Raw genomic sequence first — 17,423 nt, forward strand, 5'->3', positions numbered from 1 at the left:
ATGTTGAAACCGACCTAGAAATGCACGATAAGCTGGAATAACCATCTCTGCAATAGAAATTTGTAACCCTATGGTTGAGAATGAGGAGTTTGTTCCCAGGGCAAGAAATCAGACTTCCCAGTATAGGAAACTATGGGGTCTTGAGAAATTGCTTCAATCTTTGCAGCCCTTTGCAAATCCCAGAAGCAACAATTATACAGCTGCAAGCTGGCACAACAATGGGTTTATATTTGTGAAGATTCAAGGAGTCTACCCTTCACCTTGTCCTGCGACTACGTGGCGGGATGCAGATCTTTGTGAAAACCCGTACTGGCAAAACCATCACTTTGGAAGTTGAGAGCTCAGATACTAATGATAATGTGAAGGCGAAGATCCAAGATAACGAGGGCATTCTTCCCGATCAGCAACGTCTCATATTCGCTGGTAAACAGTTGGAGGACGACAGAACTCTCACCAACTATAACATCCAGAAGGAATCTACGCTTCACCTGGTTCTCTGTCTGAGGGGTGGGATGCAGATCTTTGTTAAAACTCTAACTGGGAAGACCATTACTCTTTGTTAAAATAGTATAGAAGATTGTGGATGATCAAGCATGGCTATGTAAGCTGCTGAACACAGATCCATGAGAACCTTTCGATTAAAGCTATTTTCTAGAGATGAAGTGAGTTGCAGTATGTCAAGTGAACCGTTGGAATCCTATGTATATGATATGCGTAAGAAGCTTTTTGACATTTACCGCAACTATGCAACGGAGACAGAGTGAGAAGAAATTTCAAGAAAGTTGCAGCAAACAGAAGATTGGTTATATAACGAAGGTGATGATGAAACCAAAGGAGTGTATATGGAAAAGCTTGAAGAACTTAAAACTATTGGCGATGCCATTGAGCAAAGATACAGGGAGGAGAGAGCTCGTCCACAAGCAGCTGCTGAGTTAATGCACTATATCACTGGTTAATGAAATTTAGCTCAATCTAGTAATATTAAATTTGATCATATAGATCTCAAAGAAAGGCAAGAGGTTTCTGCCGAGTGTAACATGGGGTGAACGAGGCCATGAATTAGAGCTCTTGGAAGGGGCGACCGTGAACTCTTAGAGATCCAGACCAGAAACCAAAATAGGAGAATTTAAATGAAGATTCAGACAGGAAACCCGATCCAGAGGGTTTCGATCAAGAAATAGGCCCTAAATTCTACCTCTACAATTTCAATAAAGATTCAAGTCAAAAACCCAATCTGGAGGAGTTCAATGAGGAAAGAAGGCCAAAAAGTCGATTCCAAGAGCAATGATACAAAACACAGTGCATGCAAGGCATGCAGAAATAAAAGTAATGATTAAGCAATTAAAAAATGTACAAAGATACCTCTGCCAAATAAATAAAACCAGCATCCAATTGAGTAGTTCATGGGAAAGAAGACAAAATCCATAAGATACACAATATATAGTCAGAGAGCCATATCTTAAGCAAAAAAATTTAGAAAACAAACTATAAATGCTTTGGCGGCAAGCCTTGCAAAGGAGTTAGATGAAAACTAATAGAAAATAAGAAGTAACCTGCACAAATTAGAGCAAACAAAAGTTAATCGGGTTTGGCGGTAAACCAGCCAAATCCAAAAAAAAATTCAATTTCTTCCATCTTAAAAAGATTAAAGAAAAAATTAGTGAAATCTCTCTCAAGAGTCTCCTTCGAATCGTACCTTCATGCAACCACTCAAAAAAAAGATTAAACTAGTCTGATACCATGTTAGAAATGGAAAAAAAAATCTATAAATAAGCAAAACCAAGAAAGAATCTAAGTGAGTAAATGCATGAAAAGATATTACCATAAAATAGGAGAGAGAAGGCTTCAAGCTCCAACACCACGAGACAAGATATTTGGAAAGGGGAAAGCAAAGAAAACCCCTTGTGACATTATGAATGAGGCATGAAAAGCCTAAGAAGGAAGAGAGAGAGAGATAGAGAGCAATGCTCATACAATAATTGAGAAGAGGAAGAAACCTCATTGTTGTTGAATGAGAGAGGAGGGTCATCTCTTAAATAGAGATGAGAGAGAGAAGTTGGAATGTAACTCCCATGTCTATGAATGCCACCATTCATAAGTGTGTGAGGCCAAGTGTGATATTCCTCTTAAGGAGGAATAATCTAAAATTAGAAATTACAATATATATTTGTCCTCACATATTCCACTAGATGACAAAATAAGATGTAGTGGAAAAAGGACAAAAAAGAAATATATTAGGATACCTTGGCTTATATCCTAATATATTATAACAATAAAGGAAAGAGTTCTGACCTTGGTTTATAAATACACCAAGGAAAGATTACAACTTCTAACAGTAATTACCCCAAGTAAAGATTAAAGGGGGGTGTTAGAAGTTGTAATCTTTCCTTGGTGTGTTTATAAACCAAGGTTAGACCTTCTTTCTTTATTGTTATAATATATTAGGATATAAGCCAAGGTATCCTAATATATTTCTTTTTTGTCCTTTTTCCACTACATTTTATTTCTCATCTAGTGGAATATGTGAGGACAAATATTTATTGTAATTTCTAATTTTAGATTATTCCTCCTTAAGAAGAATCTCACACTTGGCCTCACACACTTATGAATGGTGGCATTCATAGACATGGGAGTTACATTCTGACTCCTCTCTCTCATCTCTATTTAAGAGATGACCCTCCTATCTCATTTCTTAACAATGAGGTTTCTTCCTCTTCTCAATTATTGTATGAGCATTGCTCTCTCTCTCTCTCTCTCTCTCTCTCTCTCTCTCTCTCTCTCTCTCTCTCTCTCTCTTCTTAGGCTTTTTATGCCTCATTCATAATGTCACAAGGGGTTATCTTTGCTTTCCCCTTTCCAAATATCTTGTCTCATGGTGTTGGAGCTTGAAGCTTTCTCTCTCCTATTTTATGGTAATATCTTTTCATGCATTTACTCACTTAGATTCTTTCCTGGTATTGCTTATTTACAGATTTCTTTTTCCATTTCTAACAATAATAATAATAATACTAAATTCTTGTAAGTCAAAATTGACAATTGGTTACAAAGCAATATTCATGCAATTAATAATACTATACTAAAACATACAATTATAAATGATTATATTAGAGTAGTGAAATATGTTCTTTTGATGTGAATGCCTATAAATTTGAGATAGGAAGACATTTTAAAACCTTACCTGATAGGCATCTTTTGATTACTATCTTCATAAGTTTGTTTCTCATCAATTGAATCTACATAAAAATGATATGAAATCTTAGTACTACTCATACATACTTTATGGTCTTCATTTATAATAAGCATCTTAAAATGTATATGATTAAGCCAAAAAATGAAATTAGTGAAAGGATGATAAGTATTGAAGAACTTAGACTATAGTCACATGATCTCCAATAATGTATAGAATATTTGTGGCTCTAGTAAAGTAAAGAATGAGTCTAGTTGGTAAAAATTGTTTTACATCTTGAACCTATTTAATTGGAACATAATTAGATAGTCAAAAATTCAAATTAGGCATACTCAAAGAACTTGTCTAGAAAATTACTCATGTAATAATGCAACATGGCCATCTAGTTATGGACATAATTAACTTAGAAATTTCAAAAAATTAGTCTTTTGTTTTGAAATGTATATTGTTGTGTTGTGGATCCTAATTAGACTTAGAAATTTATTAGGTGTGGTTTTCTCCCCATATTGTTTCTATGGGGCTTTGGGTGTAGTGCCCCCAACACGAGGTCAAGGGATAATGCCCCTAAAGCCAAAAATGCCCTTATATTTAAAAAGATGTCTACTGCTATTTTTTTCTATTGGATGACTTATTCTAGTCCTAATTTTGTAAGTGGCAAAAGCTTGTATTAAAAATGCCTAGGGTTAGGGATTTCATAATGTAATGGTGATATTGTAGCTTCTTATGGTGGTATTGAGCTATAAGGGATTGAGGATTGTAATCACTAGATAATCATAATATTGGACTTGTTGTTGGTGGACATAGCCTAGGGATTGGGTGAACCATGTTAAGTAATTGCTTATATTTGGTATTGGTTATATTTTCATGTAATTGTTATTTATGTTTGAGGTTAATACTAACAAGTGGTATTAGAGCCAGATGGTCATCATTTTTTTTTAGCCACATCGCAGTCTATTTTTTTTGTGATCCTTTGTAAGAAGGTCTCATAGTTGAGTGGGAGCAATGGTAGATGAGGGTGAGTTGAGGGTTGAAAAGTTTAATGGGAAAAAATTTTAGCTATGGAAGATACAAATAGAGGACTATCTTTATTACAAGGATTTATGGAAACCATTGGAAGGAAAAACTAAGAACTAGGGAAGTATGATAAATGATGACAACATTAAAAAAGAAAAGATGATGGAAGACTTGATGCAAACCCTAGAAAAGTTGTATAAAAAGCCCCTTCCTTCAAATAAGGTATTTCTCATGAAGCATTTATTTAATATGAAGATGATAGAAGGTGGATCTATTGTGGATCATTTAAATGATTTTAATACTATTACTAGTTAGTTATCTTTTGTGGGTATTAATTTTGATGAAGAAATTAGGACTATCTTGATTTTGTGTTCTTTGCCTAAAAGCTGGAATGGCTTGGTAATGACTGTGAGAAATTCTATTTTTGTATCTAATACCCTAAAATTTGATGATGTTATATGTTCAACAAGGCTAAGTAGACCTCTAAACAATATTTTCTCCTTTCTATTCTATTTTACTTACTGATACTAGTGAACCTAAATGTTATGATGAAGTTGTACAGTTGGATACTAAGATTTAGTGGGAGTCTACAATAAAAGATGAAATGAACTCTTTGTTGAAAAATAAGACTTTGAATTTATGCAAGTTGCCTCTATAGTATTTGAGAAAATATGCAAATCAAATTCATGAAGCCCTCAAATACCTACATGTAGAAAACTTGTCATGAAGAAGAAAAAGACAAGAAAAGAGGCAAGGATTTGATCTAAAATACATGCAAACTATATTCAGATGAAGAAAAGATTATTCAATAGACTAAAGATTACAAAGAGATCAATCCTTATAAAATGAGATTGAAACGTAAAAAGGGTAACCTAATCAGTTACTAAAGGTAACCTAAAGGGGAAAGCTATTTAATAATTACTAATTAATTATTAAATAAAGAAAGCTAAAAAATACATAAAGCAGAATCTTAAGAAGGGAGAAAAGGTACTTTAATAAATGAAATGAAATTATCCTTTTTCTCTAACACTCCTTTAAGATGAGCAACAATCCAACTACAAAGAAATGTAGAAAGAAAAATTGGGTCTTGGCAACAAGGCCTAATGAAGTACCCAATCACAACAAAATCTCTATGAAATGGAGAAATAGAGAAAACCTAGTGGGGAAAACTCTACTCCAAAAAGAGATAGCAAAAAACCTAGTGAAGGACTAAAGAAGCCTCCAACTAGAGCAATGTCCCAAAAAATAGGAACAAAAGAAGATCATGAAAAGCATAATTGAAGCATGAAGAAGTCACAAACTTTGTCAAAAAGAAACTGCTGATCTGAAGAACATCCATGAAAAATAGAAGGCACAAACCAAGACTATCTATATGGTAGATGATCCATCTCACCAAAATGCATAGGTAGTCAGCCACTACAATTGCCTAGTATATAGGACCAAATACTAAATACATAGCTCACACTATCAAACCATTGAAAAGAGGAAGCATTAGAAACAATAGAATAAACCCCCCCTTAATGCACATAGGGTGAGATGACAGGCAACTGAAAAAGTGGGCCAAAATCCTCTACAGAAAGAACCAAGAACAATGACAAAGTGTAAGAGGTACAAACACTAATAAAGGCACATGTCATTGATATGACATGGGGCAAAAGAGGAAGAGGGCACAAAAGCAGCAAACAACTACCCCCCTATGGCACTTTATAAAATATTGAGTGTACAACTATCTCAAAACAATGTTCATGAACCTGAAATGCAAGAGTGGCACTTTATCTTAGTGAATTTACATAAAGATTCTTAAAAATGATATCAAAAATGATCAGAAAAGGATAAAAACTGATACAAAAGATAGTATAGCCCAAAAAAAAATATCACATGCCATGAAAATGATCCTCAGACCTGGAACACCCAAGATATCTACCATAGAGAAAAAAATGTTAGAAACATGATAGAAAGAGCACGGAGTAGAATTTGAAGGAAATTATAGCATTTCTAAAAGGATGACAGAACTAGCTTTCCAAAAATATAACATTTTTAAAAGATGGAGATGGATGCACAAGATATGCCCTCTAAAGTGAAAACAAAAAAATTGGCTTTGATTACCAAATTAGGCAACCAAACTACATCAAAACCAAAAAATCCTATATCAATGTCTTCATCTTAGAACTAGCTTTCTAACACATTTTTTAGATAGAAAAAATACATCCGTATGCTCTAGTTATGGCAAACAAATAGACAGGGCCATTGGAAATGCGTTAAAAAAATTATTATTATTATTTTTAAATAACAAAAAAAATCACACCACCAGTGGGTGGAGGCAGAGTAGAGAAGGCCAACAGAGCCACTAGTGGTGGTGGCAGGTGGTAGGTGGTCTACTATGGCAGAGCTACCATGGTACCACTAGCGAAGCCATTGGTGGTTATCTAACCACTTTGGAAAAAAACTACAAATTTTTTTATTTTTTGATGAATTTCTCACCTCAAAACATGTGTAGAGGCTGTACAACCCTGCTAGGTAAAAAATGTTTTGCCTCCTAGATCAACATTGTCCAAATTGAACAAATTTTATATGGATATGGGGGTTTTGACGCCTTCTGGATCCATCTATGATGTCTATTTGGGCTCAACCTACTCCAAAAATTAGTGACCCCCTTATTTTCTTAAGAAATGCCCAAAATACACCAAATTTGATTTGCCAAACCTTTGTTCTCCCTTTTTCTCCAAATGCTAAACAAGCTACAATAGATTTGGATTTGATACCATGTAGGATTTGAGCAAATATGCAAATCAAATCCATGAAGGCCTGAAATACCTACATGTAGAAACCTATCATGGAGAAGAAAAAGACAAGAAGAGACAAGGGTTTGATCTAAAAAAATATACAAACTCTATTCAAATGAAGAAACAAGTATTCAATAGATTAAAGATTACAAAGAGATCAATCCTTATAAAAGGAGATTGAAATCCGAAAAGGGTAACCTAATTAGCTACCAAAGGTAACCTAAAGGGGAAATATATTTAATAATTATTAATTAATTATTAAATAGAGAAAGCTAAAAAATGCACAAAGAAAAATCTTAAGAGGGGAGAAAAGGTAATTTAAAAAATGAAATGAAATTATCATTTTTCTCTAACAACCTCTAGGTACAAGGGCTTTATAGAATAAGTGGGTTTACAGTTGAAAGAAGAGGATGGAGGTAAGAAAATATTTAAAGCTAGGTTAGTGGTAAAAGGATTTGCACAGAAAAAGGGCATTGATTTTGATGACATATTTTTTCTTGTTGTTAAAATAACTTCTATTTGCATTGTTTTAAGTATTGTGGCTACTAAAGATTTTCATTTGGAGCAAATTGATGCTAAAACATCCTTTCTTCATGGTGATTTGGATGAAGAGATCTATATGGCATAGCCACAAGGATTTGAGGTTAAAGGTAAGGAGAACTTAGTGTGTAGATTGAAGAAAAGTTTATATGGCTTGAAGCAAGCACCTTAGCAATGGTATCTGAAATTTGACCTTTTTATGTATGAGCATGGCTATAGTAGGTGTCATTCAAATCATTTTGTTTATTTTAAAAGGTTGGATGATTACAAATCAATTATTTTATGTTTATATTTTGATGATATGCTTGTAGCTAGGTGTAACATGGATCATAGTAAGGGGTTAAAAGAACAGTTAACACATTCATTTTCTATGAAAGATTTGGGGGTAGACAAACAAATCCTTGGTATGAAAATTTTAAGTTATAGGAAGAATAGGAAATTGACATTATCTCAAGCTGATTATATTGTGAAGGAGATGTTTCCAAAGACACAAGAAGAGGAGGATAAGATGTCTACACTATCTTATGCTTCAATTGTAGGAAGCTTTATGTATGCTATAGTATGTACTAGATTAGAAATTGCACATGTAGTGGGAGTTGTAAGTAGGTATATGAGTCATCCAAAAATTGAGCATTGGAATGTAGTTAAATGAATTCTTAGATATTTGAGTGGAACATCAAGTAAGTGCTTACATTTTGGGAGCTCTACTACTGATTTATAGGGTTTTGTTGACTCATATTTGCTAGGGGATATTGATACTAGGTGGAGTACTATAGGTTATGTATTTGTTGTTGGTGGGGCAGAAATGTGCTAGGTTTCTAGGTTATAGAAGGTTAATACTTTATCCACTACATAGGCAAAGTATGTTGCTTCTATAGAGGCAGCCAAGGAGATGATATAGCTTTAGTTCTTCATGGAAGAATTGGGACACCCATAAAGGGATAATTATTTGTTCATAGATAGCCAGAGTACCATTCATCTTGTAGAGAATTTAGCTCTGCATTCAAAGACAAAACACATACAGTTGTGGTACTATTTAATTTGACTAATTTTGAATGATGGAAAGCTAAAGCTGGAGAAGATATATACATATGAAAATGAAATAGATATGTTTACAAAGGTAGTGACAAGGGAGAAGTTGAACTCCTCTTCAGCTTCACTTCATCTTCTCAACTAAATAGAACAAAAGAACAACAAAGTCTAGGGTGGTTTGGTATATACTAGTGGGGGCTATAGGTTTAGTAGTACTATGATTAGTCTCGAAGTGGGAGCTTATTTTTGTGGAGTCTAATTAGTCTCCAAGTGAGACATTGTTGTGGAGCCTAATCGGACTCATAAGTTTATCTAGCATGGTTTTTTCCCCATATTATTTCCACAAGGGTATGGGGGCAGCACCACCAAGATGGGGCAATCCCATGTGGGGTCCTAGGGTAGTGATCTAGGTGCACTCCCTATCATAGTAGAGAGTGGGGTTGATTGGCAATGCTCCCATAGGGATTTTTGGAGGCAGTGCCCCCAAAGCAAAAGATACTCTTATATTGCAAAAGGTGTTAGCTATTATTTTTCCTATTGGAGGGCTTATTCTAGCTCTAAATTTCTAAGTGGAAAAAGATTGTAAAAAAAGGCTTAGGGTTGGGGATTTCATAATGTAATGGTGATATTGTAGCTTCTTGTAGTAGTATTAAGCTCTAAGGGATTGTGGATTGTAATCACTAGATAACAATAATATTGGACTTTTTGTTGGTGGATGTAGACTAGGGATTGGGTGAACCATGTTAAATCTTGGAGTCTTGTGTTCTCTTTTATGTGATCTACTATTTTTTGGTATTGATTATATTTGCATGTAACTATTATTTCTATCTAAGGTTAATCCTAATAGATATTTGTAAGATACAACTACTCTTTTGCATAAAGATTTTCAATAATTTAATTTCTTTGCTAGTGCACTTTAAAGAACAACTTCTATCTAAACAACTAAAGGCTAGTCGAAGAGTTTGAAACAAATAGAGTCACTTTGATATGGGTTCAGTAGCATCTAGTTGTTCAGATGGAAGGCACTATTAGTTTGTTTTATGATCTTCTTGTTCAACAACATGCAATACTTGGGCTGCCAATTTTACCTCTAATGATTGGGCCCTTCCCATCTATACATTTAATTATGTTATTTTTGGAATAATTTAGAATAGCTAAGAGGGGGGTGAATCAGTTATCCAAGGTCCAAATGTATAGATAAAACTTTTCAATACTCAAAAAATATATGTGCATGCATTGATTAGGTCATCCAATATCTCAAACCTTTGTATATTATTGTCCTAGGTCAAATGAACTTTTGATAAATGTAAACATGAAATATCACAAATTCAATCACATAGTTTGACATAATAATTTAAAATGAAAACCTAATTTGGGAAAAACCAATAGTAACAAACTACTAATTTTCACTCTTCTAAAGTGAGCTCTATGAGGAGCCAACCCTGTTTAAGGTTACAATGCACAATGTTAAATGTTACCTTGATTAAATGATTTCAATCTCCCTATTAAAAGAAATCCTTGTTAGAGGACTTTAGAACACTATACTAGAATTTCAATTTAAAATAATTGACTTTTGATGCTTGGTCAAAACTAGGTTTCCCAACATAAACTAAATCTTGCTTGGTCAATACTTCCATTTTATGATGTTTGGTACATACTAAATTTTTCTTTTCTTAGTCATAACCATCTTTTTGCTTAGCCTAAACTAAATTCTTGGCTTATACTATTTGTTCAGCAAGGCTTGGTAAAGATATTATTTTTGTATAGTCTCCTTCTTGTCTTTGCTTCACCATCCTTTTATTGTAGCCTTAAGTAGATAAAAAATACACTATATACTCAAAGTCTTACTTGGTCTTAGTTCTACTTTTATACACCATATAATTCAACCTCTCTCTAGGCACTCTTGTTATCCTTTCTTTTCAAATCCTTTCATCAATCAATCAAATGATATCAATCTAACCAAAGTTGTAATTATTTACTAGAAAGTAGTAGGCTTGATATCAATTACAAAATAATGATTGTTCCCATGATATATTTCTATACTTCAACAATCTTATTTTTCAACAATCTCCCTCTTTCACATTGATGGAAAACCAATACCAACAATAATACCAAAAAGAAACTTAATACCTTTTACTAAAATGTTTCTCTCTATCAATTTTTGTCCTTCCTCTAGAAAGGTTACGATTTTCTTTGCAATCTCTCTTCTTCTTTAGGTAAACTCTCTCTTCAAGATATTCAGTGTAAACTCTTCCTCTTTTTCTAATAAAACTCTTGCTCTTTGACAATAATTCCAAAAACTCATCATCCATTTATAGAGATATCAACAATTCAAGTTTCCTTGATAAGGTTCTCCCTCTATCACCTTGGTTGTGACTATAACTCTTATGTTTCAGTTCCTTCCCTACTTTAGGTGGTTCCTAAAGTAAAATTTACTCCATCAAGCTGCAATTTTTAGTATGTCATTCAACTTGGTTGATGTAGGGCATCACTATTACTTCTTTAAGACATAGATTGAGGTATGTGTATCACCCCTAGCTTACCTCTTAGATATTCATGTACATCTTTAGGTAAAGACTTTTAGAATATATTAGCTATTTGTTTCTTTACATATTCCCATATTTCATTCTCAATTCTTTGTCCTAAACCAATTCTCTCAAATAATGATATTTGATTGCAATGTGCTTTGTCTTTGTGCACATCACAAGATTCTTAAATATGTTTATCATAGGTTCAATGATTTTTTCCCTCATTCCTTTGAGTAACGGTTTGATCCATATCACATGTGTACAATTTACTAAAATAGCCACATTTTCAGCTTCAATAGTAGATTGTGAAATACAATTCTATTTCTTACTAGTGTGGGAAACTAATATTTTTCCTACAAAAAATGCTCCACTGATTGTGCTTTTCTTATCATCAATGTTTTCAGCCCAATCAACATCTATGTAGGCTCTCAAGTCAAACTTTTCATTCTTCTTGTAGTATAGACCATAGTCTTTTGTACCTTTTAAGTATTTCATAATCCTTTTAATAGCCATTAAGTGATTCTCCTTAGGATTTTCAGAAAATCTTGCAACAATCCCAACAACTAGTGCAATATCAAGTCTCCTATGGACTACATATTGCAACTTTCCAATCATACACTTGTACAATGTTTGATTTACCTTAGCAAAATCATCAATTCTAGATAGTTTATGTCACCATGGGAGTACTAATTGGTCTTGAATCTTCATAAAAAAAAGTCTTCAAGATTTCCTTTATATACTTGGATTGAGTAATGTAAATACCATATTTTATCTGATATGTACTTGTAATCCAAAAAATAACTTTGTTTCTCCAAACATAGAAATATCAAATTATTTCATCATTTCATTTGCAAATGTATTACATAATGTATTTTGTCCTCAAAATATGATATCATCAACAAATATTTTAGCTAGTAAAATTCCTTTACCTCCTTCTATCTTCAAGTATATATTGTTGTTGTCATCAATCTTCTCAAAACCAATCTTCACAAGATAATAGTGCAGTCTTTGATACCATTCTTTGGTAGCTTGCTTTAAATAATATAATGATTTGTGCAATCTATACACCATATTTTTATTGTTTGAATCCAATAATCCTTCAGGTTGTTCAATGTAGACCTCCTCTTCCATTGTACCATGCAAAAATGATGACTTTACATCCATTTGATAAAATTTTAATCCTTTATAAGTAGAATAAGCAAGAAGAGTTCTTACTTATTCCAATCTTGCAACTGGGGAAAATATCACTCCATATTCAATTCCCTCTTCTAGTACATAACCTTTGTGGATTAATCTTATGTTATTCCTTTCTATTTCACCATTCTAATTTAATTTGTTTCTGTATACCCACATTGTTCCAATACTATTCTTGTCCTTAGGTCCTGGTACTACTATCCAAGTTTTGTTGTTCTCAATTTGATCAATTTCTTCATTCATGGCTTGAATCCAATCTTCATTCTCTAGTGCATACTTCACTATTTTAGGTTTGTGTATGCTTACCAAACATGTTTCATTTCTTAATCTATTTCTTGTCATTGGTCCATCCTATTTTTCTCCAATGATTATTTTAGTAAGATGATGTATTCTAACATATTTTAATTATTTTGATTATGTTCTTCTTTCTTTAACAATATATTGTTCATGAAGTTAAATCTCAATTTCACTGTGTACTTCTCTTTCATTGATGGGGACACAGCCCAAGAACAGAATGGACACAACAAAAGAAGGCAAATTGTATTAACTAAAAAATAAGCTAGTACATTTAGTACAAAGAAAATAAACTTCAAAACATGCCCTAAGGGCTTACAATAGCATAAATCTAGAGATAATTTCTCCTTTCAGTACCTCCTCTCAAACTCCACTCTGAACTGCCTTTTACAATGCCATAAATCTCCTTAAATAGACCCCAAAGGGTTAAGGACTAGGAGTACATTCTATAAAGTGCTAGTAGGCTTCCACCAACCAAATAAAAGGTTCCAAAAGCTATGTTAGAAGTCGACACAATTCTAGAAGAATCCAGAAACGGTAACCGAACTTTCAGGAGGCATAACTTTTGAACCATAGCTCCGATTGATGAATTGTTTACATTTTTAGAAAGCTCTCAAAGTGCTCTATAGCCTTGTGGACCAAATTTTCTCATCCCCCATTTTTTGGCCATTTTTGGGGTCATTTAATGCCCCTAAACTGAGTTTGAAGCATTCTTAGGAGGTCTCCACAACCTGAAAAATTGCAATAACTTTCAAACAGTGTGGCCTTTTGACCTGATTCTTTTTCTGGAATGCTCTAAATTACAATTACATTCATCTAGCCAATTTACAGCTCCTAGTTCACCAAAATGATGGCTCAATTACATACTCCTATTTTTTTAGGATTTACACGAACACTGATAGTGGAACTGTGAGAGTTGGAACCTTTATTTGACCCAAATGGGTATCCAAAAATGAAAACACATGAAACAAAAACTAAGTCTAAGTATTTTTTTTGGGTGACACAGGATTTCCCTTATACCTCTAGATGCTCCTGCATCATTCATGCAACTCAACATCCATTGTATGTGACTCAATCACTTATTCTTCTCGATTAGTAGCTTGGTTCTCAAAATCATCATTATTAGTAGACATGCCTTCAAGATAGTACATAAAGGTTCTATAAATTTTTAGGTTCCTTCTTTTGTTCATTTTCATTTATTTTTGTAGATTCATTAATTTTTACATTTGCACTTTCTACAAATTTGTTAGTGTTAGTATTTAAACACTTATATGCTTTACTTCTTGTGGAATATCCTAGGAATATACCATATTTACTTTTTGTTAGATTATGGTGATTGATTAGGAAAGTACTATACATACTTCATAAATAGTGTTGGGCCATGGCCGACATGGTAGCTGACATATTATGGCCGACACATGGATGACATGTTAGCCGACATATTATGGCCGACAAGGTAAACATGAATGCATGAAGATACAAAGAAGAAATGAAGCAAACACATTGATGCATGGAGACAAGATATAGACACATAGTATACATGTTAGAATATAGCTTACAAATTGGAATAATAAAAGGGTAAGGAAATGTTTTACCACTTTGATGGTGAATGTTGTGCTCCTTTCCCCTATTTTGAAATAAAAAGTTTTTGAAGATGCATATTTTAACAACTTTTCTATAGCTAGTACTATAATAGGGTGTATAATTCCATAGTGGAAGGTAGATTTACTACTGCTCAAGTTTGGACACACTCAGCTTGGGGCTCTCTTAGATTTTTAATATATATTGGGATTCTCTTGGCCTAATGCAACCGATTTACTCCATCACCTATGCACACTCCCTACCCACTAGGAACATGTTTAATTTTATTATGGATGGAAGGTTTACTACTACTCAACTTTTGGACATGCTCATCTTGGGGCTCCCTTAGATCTTAAAATCCATATTGGGATTCTTTTGCCCTTATGCGATTGATTTAATCCTCCTATGCACACTCCCTATCCATTAATATAAGGGATCTTATCAAATTATTCACGACTTATAAATAACATTACATTAAATAGCTCTCTTAAATATCTGATAATGATAATATTTAAATTAACCAGCAAGATAATCCCTATCTTCTATACAGTAATACCAAAATCTTTATCATTGACATAAGTATGCTTCATATCAAATAACTTTTGAGATAATCATATTGAACAAATAAGAGTATTAGAAGGTAATATCAAATGTGAGAGTTAATTTGACTCTCAATATTAATCTTATTTACATATTTGAATATAGATATTGAAAATTTCATTTCCCATATTATAAATTGTAATAATATTTGAGATTAATTATTTTCTTTTAAGAAACAATATTGATTTATATAAAAAAAGTACCTAATCTCATTTAGATATCATACATCCACTCTATATAAATAATTCTTACATATATTTCAAATTTATAATATCTATTTCTAAATGAAACAAAGAGAAAGTTGAGACTAATACATACCTTATGTGATAGGGTGATGATGTGGGTGTCTATAATAATCTACCTCTCCCATTCCACCTCCTTCTATTTTTATTCCTCAATTACCAATGTATCCCACTTAGAGATAAGTTTACTATAACTTTTATCGCATACTGTTTTCCATCGTGGATGACACTTTATCTCTACTTTTGAATGAATACCCTAATTATATTTGGACAATGTAACTTGGGCAATGGAAAAGAGGTTATCCAATAGACCATTGAAAAGTCAAAAGCAAAGTCTGAGACATATGGACACGTGCCACAACCTAACTTCCCAAGTTCCAAGTTGTAGTGGTTGGTTTAGTAATGCAGCGAATCCCAAGTTGCACTTAATACTATGCAATCTTTTGAGTAATACTTGCTGATGAGTCTCTCCTAGTTTTCCCATCTCCTCTTTTAAATATATTCAATCCCCTTTCTCTACATGTTTTCCAATGTATCCATTTAATACTTCAAAGATGCCCAACAATCTAGGTATCCAAGTTCATCCTTACTGCTATTTTTTTTCTCATATGAGGATGCATTGATTTCTAGAAATATCCCTAAAATTAGGTTGTCTTTACTATATTGGTTGGATAATACCAAGTTGATGGCTAGAATAGTGGTTTGAGTAAATGAGAAAGCCACCCATATTTCCATGTGTCTGCATGTGTTTATTCTTTGTTCACTATGCATGACAATTATTATACACTGAGCATTGACACCCTGTTATCAACAATCAAGTTTGTTGGATAGTAATTAATGGAAGTTTAAACATTTTGATATATTTAGTCTTGTTGACTCAACTCCTTTAGTGGATTCAATGGTGCAATTATGGCTCACTATTGATATAACATATTTATCGCTAGGTATAATAGAGAATATATATATATATATATATATATATATATATATATATATATATATATATATATATATATATTTCAAAAGTTTGGAGTTAAAGAACATATTTATTTAGGAAATGACACTTCCTGTCTATTATCAAATATTTTTTTCAGCATTGTTGTTAACAAATATTAAACTTCAACCATAGAATATTGTGTTGCCTAGTGGTATGAAAGCATGTAATATTTCAATCTATTAATAAAGTGACTAGAATAATAGAGGCACACAACCTTATCATTTTTGCATTATGCTATGAGAATTAGACACTACTGAAATATTTGAAATCTTCTCTTTGTAAATAGACCACTTGAAGTATAGATTGAACCACAAAATGTGAGCCTTACACTACATTATAACTCAATTTCAATTGTCCATTTCTCTAATAGATTATCATGCCTTATTGAATCCAGATTAACTTCTCTTTCTTGCACTATTGCTAAATGCCACTCAAGTGGAGTTTGGCAGCTCCTTTACAATGTGTCAATGATCCTCTAACATAGCTGTGACACTTGTTATTGATAAGGAGATTGAAGATGAACATATAAATATAATTGGATTGTCTTCATTATAACTCAGTATCAATATGTACATTTCCTTTTGTAAGAGCAATTGACTAGTATGTGTATTATTCTTCCCTAAATTGAAATCCTTCTATAATTGTTTCATCTTATTGTATTCAAGCTAGCAGGATCATGCTCTGATACCAATTGTAATGTCCCCTTCTGGGCATTCATTTATTTACCCTTTTTTTATTCATATCCTTTTATAATTTTTCTCCTTGATATACTTTCCAATGCATTGGTATATATATATATATATATATATATATATATATATATATATATATATATATATATATATATATATATATATATATATATATGAGTGTATTCATAGAGTCGCGTCCTTTCATATTAATATTAATTATGTATTTTACTATTTTATTAATTATATATTATTTTTAATATTAATAAGACTATTATAACATTATATTTTTAATTTTAAATAATATTATGTAATCTTATATTATGATGAATTATAACTATATCATTATTAAACATACCATAAGATTATTATATTAAATAATGATATAATATTATACATATTTAAGATATATCTAATATATCACATATATTTAATATTATTTATCTTATTTATTATAAATAATATTTTTATTTTAAAATAGATAATAATAATTATTATATTATTTTAATAATCTAATATTTGTAATTAATCCTTATTTCCTATTAAAACCCATTCTGAAATTGGGGAAATCACAGTTTTGGATTTGGACTAGTTGGGATTGAGATTCTATGGTGGATCTTCTAGGATCTTTTAGAACTAATATTGTAACTGCTATTTTTATTTGTCCCTAACTCAGAAGGCCTTACAACTAGGCATATTGTATGCAATTAGTTATATTTATAATATAGAGTGGTGATTTGGT

General features: G+C 32.3%; 1 pseudogene; it reads left to right on the forward strand.

Moving 5' to 3' along the window:
* Positions 1-248: 248 nt before the first annotated feature.
* Positions 249-936, forward strand: LOC149572150 (ubiquitin-ribosomal protein eL40 fusion protein pseudogene; annotated as a pseudogene).
* The last annotated feature ends 16,487 nt before the right edge of the window (positions 937-17,423 follow it).

This window comes from Cupressus sempervirens, chromosome 2 (genome assembly GCF_028749045.1).
Source record: "Cupressus sempervirens isolate cs-2001-9-10 chromosome 2, ASM2874904v1, whole genome shotgun sequence".
Taxonomy (NCBI): Eukaryota; Viridiplantae; Streptophyta; class Pinopsida; order Cupressales; family Cupressaceae; genus Cupressus; species Cupressus sempervirens.